Below are 8,347 nucleotides of genomic sequence, written 5' to 3' on the forward strand. Positions count from 1 at the left end.
CAGATGGCAAAGTGACTATATTGCCCCATTTAATTTTGATTTTTCGTATATCAGTTCCTTTTCACAGAAAATTGAACACAAATATATTTATATGACCAATGTAGCATATTCAACACATATTACCAATAGTCATGAACACATATATATCCAAAACATGTTACCAATAGTAGCAAGTTTCATCCGTACATATACATAGTTTCATCAATGTTACACAGTTTCATTCATAGGTAGCAAGTTTCACAAGGTCAAAACAAAAACTAAATACAAGCACTCCATCAACCCAAGCTTCCGTGATCTTAAGCAAATCTGTAAAATGGGAAAGAAGAAAGTTAGAAGAAGATGACTAGAAGAAGAAGATTATTATGATGCGGAAATATGCATGGATTGTCAAAACTTGCATTATCCTACTATCACTAGTACAACAAAGCTGCAGGTTGGCATAGTTCATGAACCATGTACATCATGACAAATACAATATCATCCAATGCTCGACTATGAACAAAATTGAACAATTACACCTCACAAAGGCAGAGCATAGAACCAACAAGCAAGTAGGAGGGGTATAAGAGGACTTGAGAAGCTGACTGGAGGGGGTTCTAGCCTAGGCCGAGCTTCATCACCATGGATGCGGCTAGGGGAATCAGACGAGTCTACCATCATAGGAGCAGCAGCACCACCACCGCCAAAACTGGAATGGCCGGAGCGAATCACCATCATATGTGTACAACTACCAGTGTTGTAGTACTTGAGGAAGATGAATATAACACAGCTCACAGACATAGGTACAAAGTAATAGAATGCAGACAAGTTACTAAGTGGAGTAGCAGTAGAAGGGACCTAAGCTAGCACCCATGCCAAGAGACATACAACTAGTAAATTGTTGTTATGGGTGAGACAAGAGCACAGGTGGTGCTGCTAGAGAGGGAACTATGGGCACTCGGAATAAATTAACAGAGTATGCATGCATGGGAAAACTCAAGAGTAAAATTGGAAGTAAATTGCAGTAGAAACCACAACAATTTATATCATGAGGATTTTGCACCAGCCAAACATATATTGGCCAACCACACAACACATCCATCCTTACAAGAACAACAGCAATATAGTATATATATGGACCAAGCTTGGACTCCGAAGAACTCAGAAGGGATTGAACCTAACAGCCCAACTGATGTGTGGCGACGGCAAGCACGACATCAATTTTATACAACACATGCACCATGAGAGTGATTAGACCTACAAATGAAGCAGTACACTTGTTCAATCATGCCTCAAATGAACTGCTAGATAACAACAGAGCAATTCACATGACAACAGGGAGGTAAAAGCAGAACCAGAGGATCATGAAGCAGCCGGAGCTGGGATTTTACTTTTTCTCTAGAACTAACAAAACATGCTAACAAGTTATCGGAACCATTCCATGATGCTACATAGCATTGAAACTAACAATACATGCTAATAAGTCATCAGAGCTACTGCATGATGCTACATGACCCTATCAAGAAACAAATCATCCAATCATGCCAACATAATCAAGCAAAGAAAATCGAAAGCATAATATTTGCTATCAACTCTCACATTTCTTTTTGTTATCTAAGAGACAGTAGGTTGTATATTTGCAGGGTATTAGACAGTAGGTTGTATATTCACATGACAACAGGGAGGTAAAAGTAGAACCAGAGGATCATGAAGCAGCCAGAGCTGGGATTTTACTTTTTCTCTGGAACTAACAAAACATGCTAACAAGTTATCGGAACCATTCCATGATGCTACATAGCATTGAAACTAACAATACATGCTAATAAGTCATCAGAGCTACTGCATGATGCTACATGACCCTATCAAGAAACAAATCATCCAATCATGCCAACATAATCAAGCAAAGAAAATCGAAAGCATAATATTTGCTATCAACTCTCACATTTCTTTTTGTTATCTAAGAGACAGTAGGTTGTATATTTGCAGGGTATTAGACAAGTATACAACAAAGCAGAAAATCGAAACTGACAAATCTTTCTAAGCATGGACACCTACAAGAACCTACATTCGTGAATATTTCCAAGCCTGTGCATTTTTAACCAGTTAGACTTACAAATTGTTCAGCAAGAAAAAAAAGTCATATGGAAGTTACATTTGCTTCCAGGCTTTAAGCCCGAAGGTGGGGAACTGGAGGAAGCCGCAGACGTGTACTTATCTTGTACAGCAGAAAGTGGTATAATCATGTTACATGCACAAAGTTACTGTACTAGCCAGCAAAAAAGGAAAACTAATTTGAATCCTTATCAGCTTGAGGATTGTCACTGCAAGATGGCAGGAATTTTGAGAAAACTGTTTGACAGTCTTGCAAATATCTTAAGAATAATAATATAAAACTTCGGAATATGACGAAGGTGTTACCATCGAAAAAACTTGAATGCAAGTACGTTATCATCAAATGACACTCCTAATAAGGCAGAGACACTAAAGATGTCCACAATCAGCTTTAATTTAAGAAACTGAATCATATTAACAAATCTAAGCTTTCAAAAGTGCAGAAGCAGAGTAGCAGTTATATATTAAGTTTTAGGCCAACAATAACAATGAATAAGCATGTGGTTCCAAGCTCTAATTCCTTGCTAGAAGTAATCCATAAACATCATATGGGAAACTTCTTTGTTACTCAAGCAAATTTCTTTCTCAAGATATACATTGGAGTCTGCAACATGTAGAGACAGATAATGCCTGCCATACATCAATCTCAAAAGAACATCTTCCAAGAAGGAACTTACATTACACCTTGTCGGAGTTATTCGATATGGCTGTTGTAGCGTTCTCTTTTATCAGATTTGGCTAGAGTGTAATAGAAAAAATGCATAACTTAATTCAAAACCATTGAGTGATTATATATACTAACAATATAAGGTGTACTACTCGAAGCAGGATACAGGTTAACTACAATGTCAATATATATCAACAGTGAGAGGCTTTTGAGAAGAGCCTAGATTTAGTTATGTTTAAATTCTGGGACAAGATTGTTTGTAACAATTTCTAGGCAGAACCACCATAAGCCCTAGAGCTCCAGCCCTTTCCCAAAGCTTCTATTACTCCATATTCTATCCTTCAGCGAAGAAATGTGAGTGCTAAGCAGCAATGATGGAAAAAATTCAGAATTAGTGCTGATTTCTAACACTCTGCATGTAACAAGTACTGCTACACTACCCAGGTGGCCAAATTCAGAGCAACAAAGGTCAATGGGGAAAACCAAGGGCATGCACTTTACTGAAATAATAAGGAGTTTTAACCCACATTGGAACAAATATAACTGAAATCCTAATAGAGTCAGAATAAATCCTAAACCCGAAGAATTAACAACTCAATCCACTATCACTGCTTGCATAGCCATTGTATCCAAACAGGCCCTACATTCAGTGCTACATACAGTGAAATGTTGGACATAGACAAACATGCAATACTGTAAATTGGGTAAAACTCCAGCATCTTGTGTTTCTTTTTAGTAGCAGTTTAGTTACCACATTTACCTCGGCATTCTATCGATGAATCCATCCCAAAAATGGTTGCAAGCTAGCGTGACCTGCATTTCCCTCTTTCTCAGACTGGAGTCACCCAGGAGCATCACCTGCGTATAGTTTCATTTTCCATCAGCAATGACAACTTCAGAATGCTATGTAAATAGTAAAAGAAAGATACAAATTAGGGTCTAAATACTCGGCGTTGTTAGTGTTGTGCCCGACAGTAGCTAGTTGCATGCAAACGAAACAGTATCAACAGAGGCAAGAGGATACATTTAGTGTGAATACAAATTGATAGGCACAACTATAATCAGAAATTATGTACCATGAGAATCTACATATACATGAGATTTTTCTAAAGATAGTTAACAGTGCAAGCATAGAAGAATCCACCAGAGAAAACTGGTGACCATCAGTTATAGTAGCATAAATACAAGATATCTTTGTTTACAGACATTTTAAGCAGTCCTTGTACAGATACTGTGGCGGCAGAACGACAAGCAAGATCTAGTAGTATAATTCATGGCTGCTCAAGCAAAGATCGCATCTATTCAAGAATCCGTTGAAAATCTTATCTGAAGAGATATGATTTCTGAACTCCAGTACAATATTTCTTATCTGAAGAGATATGATTTCTTGTGGTGCTTCATGCTTGTCCCCATCATTTGCTGTTGCCTGGAGCCTTCTTTGTCCACATAGATTTGGCAGGTGAAGATTTGCTATGGGTTAATAACAGAGTAGTAGTGTCAGTTCAGCAGCATAGTTTTGTCGGCATAGACCATGTGCCTTACTGATAGACAACAAGCATACCTGGTTCAAGCGCGCAACCTTAAGCTCGAAGGTCGAGATCTCGGAAGCCTGCTGCTCGAACAGGTCCGTCAGCTTGTAGGCCACCGTGCCCAGGTGGTCGACGGCGTTGACAACGGCCCTCACCATGTAGTCCTTCAGGTTGTCCAGCACCTTGACGACAATTAGGGAGTTCAGTTTCATGAAAACATGCCATATTCTCAAGCAAGATTACAACACATGTTTGAAATCACTACACTGTTGACTGTTCATTCACCAAAATTTACCATACAAAATCAACTCTACTCCATGCTTCAAAACTTTGTTCTGCACTGTCAGACACAAGGAGGGTGAACCCCTTTGATATAATTCGGATGAAGTGACAAATTGACACCACATGACTGGGGAACAACCAGAATAAATCCAGTCGCCGGTACATGGTACATAGGCTGTCTGTCGTTCAGAAATCATATCTCTTCAGATAAGCTTTATCCAGTCATACCATGGAATCAGTTGAAAATAATAAAATAAAGACTTTTTCAGAATTTGATTAAAATGAGGGCATATGCATCATGATTAAAGGTTGCTCCCTGTACTGTATAAAACTTTCAGTGCTAGTTAATCTAATCACATAGCACATTATCCTTTCACTTTCAGGTTTACATTATCAAGAATATTAGTTAGATGGTAGGTGCAAGAACGTGTGCTTGTAAATCAAGGTTCAGGGAGATCACTGTCTGACTTACTGTATTGGAACCAACAAAAGACTGCACCAACAAGAGAAGTTGTGCACCCACCAGATCCCACGGACCACGCGCGCCGAAGAAAGAGAAGCCGCCCCATAGGCAGCACCACTTCATCGTCAATGGCCACCGCGAGGACACCCTTGACCAGAACCGCCCCTACGCACCTCCCCCTTGACGCCACATGCCACACCTCTTTAACACCATCCTATATAAACAGAGTAGCAAAAATCTCAACATTGTGTTCATACCTGTGAGTGCCTGGTTGAGTCTCGGAGAGAGAGAGAGAGGGAGAGAGAGAGTGAGAGAGAGAGAGACAGAGAGAGAGAGACAGAGATCGTACCGGATCCAAATCAACAGGAGCCAAGCTGCGAGAAATCCATCAACGGTAGCTCAGATCCCACGCCAGCCCGACCAACCCCTCGAATGGAACGTATCAAGGGCCCCGCCTCTCGGTCCACAGCCCGCGCCGCCGCCGAGATCCCGAGCCCCGTGGAGTGCGCCGCCGGCCGCAGGCGCCGCGACGACGGTGGTCCCGCTCATGGAGTCGTCCATGGCCGCCGCCGCGTGCATCTCCTTGTTGACCCCAACTATCGACCACCGGAACGCAAAGAGGAGGGAGGGGCTCGCGACGCAGCAGGGCGGGCCGATGGAGGAGTAGCAGCAGGGCGGCGGCGGGGCTCCTAGGGCGCAGAAGGAGGAGGAGGAGGTGGGAGGGAGCAGTGGCGGGTGAGGAAGGAAGGAGCAAGGGGCGTGGGGCTGTGGATTGGGGCTAGGGTGAGGAAGGAAGGAGCGAGCGGCGGCGGATGTTTTTTTTTACCTGGATGGGTGGGGAGAGAGGGAGGGGATAACCCCATAGTTTTTTTTACCTCGAAAAAAATAACCCCATCTCTTTGCCATCTGCCAATAGATGGCAAAGAATCTTTGTCGTCTGCTGGCAGATGGCAAAGACATGGGGCTGGTACGCCGTTACACTCTTGACGGCCACAGGATTTGGCAACCTCTTTGCCATCTGCTGGCAGATGGCAAAGATTATTTGCCATCCACTAGTAGATGGCAAAGAATTGGCTGATGGCAACCATGTTCTTTGCCGTCTGTCAGTTCTTTGCCATCTGTTTTTTATAAGCAGATGGCAAAGATGTTCTTTGTCATCAGCTAGTAGATGGCAAAGAGCTAGCTGATGGCAAATTCCCTGTTTCCAGTAGTGATATATATAACATGTAGAGTAAAAAAGAGATGCAACAAGTGTACAACCTCTTTGGCGAAGCCATGTCGATCTCAACGTGATTGGGTTGGCCGGTGAGGATGCTCCGGCTGACTTGGCTGTCGGAGGAGGGGAAGAAGATCTTAGGCATTTGGAGATGGAGCCCGAGGAACTGCTCCGCTGTGATGGAGGGTTTCGTCGTTGGAGAAGCTCCGGTGAGTTGTACGACGCTGAGGCTGAAGCAGGACAAGAGAGAGAATGTTAACCTGAGTGGAATTCTAATAGCATCTCCAACAGATGACGTAAAATACATAACCACAAAGTGCTAGATGTAAAATACATCAGCCGCTCATCTCTGAACTTAACTGTCGAAACTGAATTTAACTGTCAAAACTGAACTTAACTGTCGAAACTGAATTTTGCTGTCAAAACTAAACGCACTAGCAAGGTGAGGCTACACGTTAGTCGACTAACTTTTTCATCTCTAGTCAGTCGATTTTGCAGCCGTTGGATACGAAATCAAGGGCCTGCAGTTCATCTTCAACCTCCACCCCCCTAAGCCGCCAGCTACCACCAGCCAAACAGCAGCCCCTCACTGCCCGCGGCCGGCGGTGCGCCGCCCCGAAAACACTCCCCACCGCCGGTCCCCCACCGCCCCGGCCATCCCTCTAGGCCCCCCATGCCGAGCTTTTTCTCCGGCGATCCCCACGCCACCGCCCCACCACCGCCTGTGACCACCGCCCCCACCCTAAACCCTAAGATAGATAGTGGGGTACCTCTCCGATGAGCCCCCCTCCCCACTGCGGCTGGTTCTTCCTTCACTCTGGTGAGCCCCCTCACCCCCTAAAAATCGACTGACCCAAAAGTCGATTCAGTCAACTAAAGTGTAGCTAAATCGGAGCAGCATCGCAAGCAAGAGCAAGAGCGAGAGCAGAAGCACGAGCAAGAGCAATAGCAAGAGCAGACCAGGTAGGGGACCAAGAGCAAGAGCAGAGCAGCAGCGCGAGCGAGAGCTAAAGCAATAGCAGCTCCTACTAATGTGGACATCGCCGCCGAGGGAGCGACGCCATGGAGGAAGTGGCCGACGACACTGCCGTGGATGGAGTCGCGCCGTGTCGGCTCGGGACCGAGCGCCGGCCGCACCATGAGATCGAATGAAGAAGAAAATGCGGCAATTAGTGTACAACCTCTTTGATGCATCGATTAGGCTGCAACTTCATCTGAGGAAATAGTGATGATGATGCTCTTCTGGTGGTGCAGGTGAAGACAGCGGTGTGGGAATGGAGGTGGCGCGAAAGATGAGGGGAACGTCGGGCCAGCTCCTTGGAGGTGGGGGACGGGGTGGCTGAACCGGCGAGACGACAAGATCGATGAAGGATCCTCATCCGGTACGATGGATGAGGGACGTCGAGGTGTTGCCGTGGACGACATCGTCGAGGAAGAGGCTCCGACTGGGTGGCGGACGAAGGAGGGTGTGGGGCTTCGCGGGTTTTCATGGCCTCGGTGTACGAATGGGTGGGCGGATGGGATGGGAGTGGGGAACCATGGCTTAGGGACGCGCTTGTCCGAAATGTGGGGTAAGTTATGAAAGTACCCCCACCAATTTGAGGTGGTTCTTTCGGTTCAGGGGTACCACGGGTATTTCACGGGTCGGGATTCCATAGGAGGTGGGAGTTTTCGCGCGCGTTGTAATTTTGGAATAGCAAGGCGCGGGTTGAGATGGAGGGAGTTGCCGGAGCACAACGAGACAAAGATATATATTAAATATTTCGGGGTAAGAAGGCGCGGGTTGAAGAGGCGGGAGTTTCGCAGCACGATAGACAGAGACGCTAGCTTGAAATTTCGGCATAACAAGGTGCGGCTTGAAATTTCAGGAGAACAAGCTTAACATGTACCCAAAAAAAGACAATTTGCACCTCAACACGCACAACACACACACAAACACCATTTAGACTAGTAAGGTACACGTGCATTGCACGCATGATATTTGGCAACCAAATTATGAATAAATACCACATTATAGCATGTAAGCTTTGAGTCATATATGCATGATGTAGATGTTCGTTTAATTCTTATAGTTCATTTCATTCAAAATCATCTAGTTT

At 44.6% G+C, this 8,347-nt stretch overlaps 1 long non-coding RNA gene across 1 annotated transcript; it reads right to left on the bottom strand.

The window, feature by feature from the left end:
* Window positions 1-252: 252 nt before the first annotated feature.
* On the bottom strand, window positions 253-5,114 carry LOC119305433. The gene is made up of 3 exons (XR_005148666.1): window positions 5,042-5,114; window positions 3,519-3,616; window positions 253-306 (listed from the first exon to the last, which is right to left on the bottom strand). It is a non-coding gene; the product is annotated as an uncharacterized LOC119305433 (long non-coding RNA).
* Window positions 5,115-8,347: the final 3,233 nt, after the last annotated feature.

The sequence above is a fragment of the Triticum dicoccoides genome, chromosome 5B, assembly GCF_002162155.2.
Source record: "Triticum dicoccoides isolate Atlit2015 ecotype Zavitan chromosome 5B, WEW_v2.0, whole genome shotgun sequence".
NCBI classification, from domain to species: Eukaryota; Viridiplantae; Streptophyta; class Magnoliopsida; order Poales; family Poaceae; genus Triticum; species Triticum dicoccoides.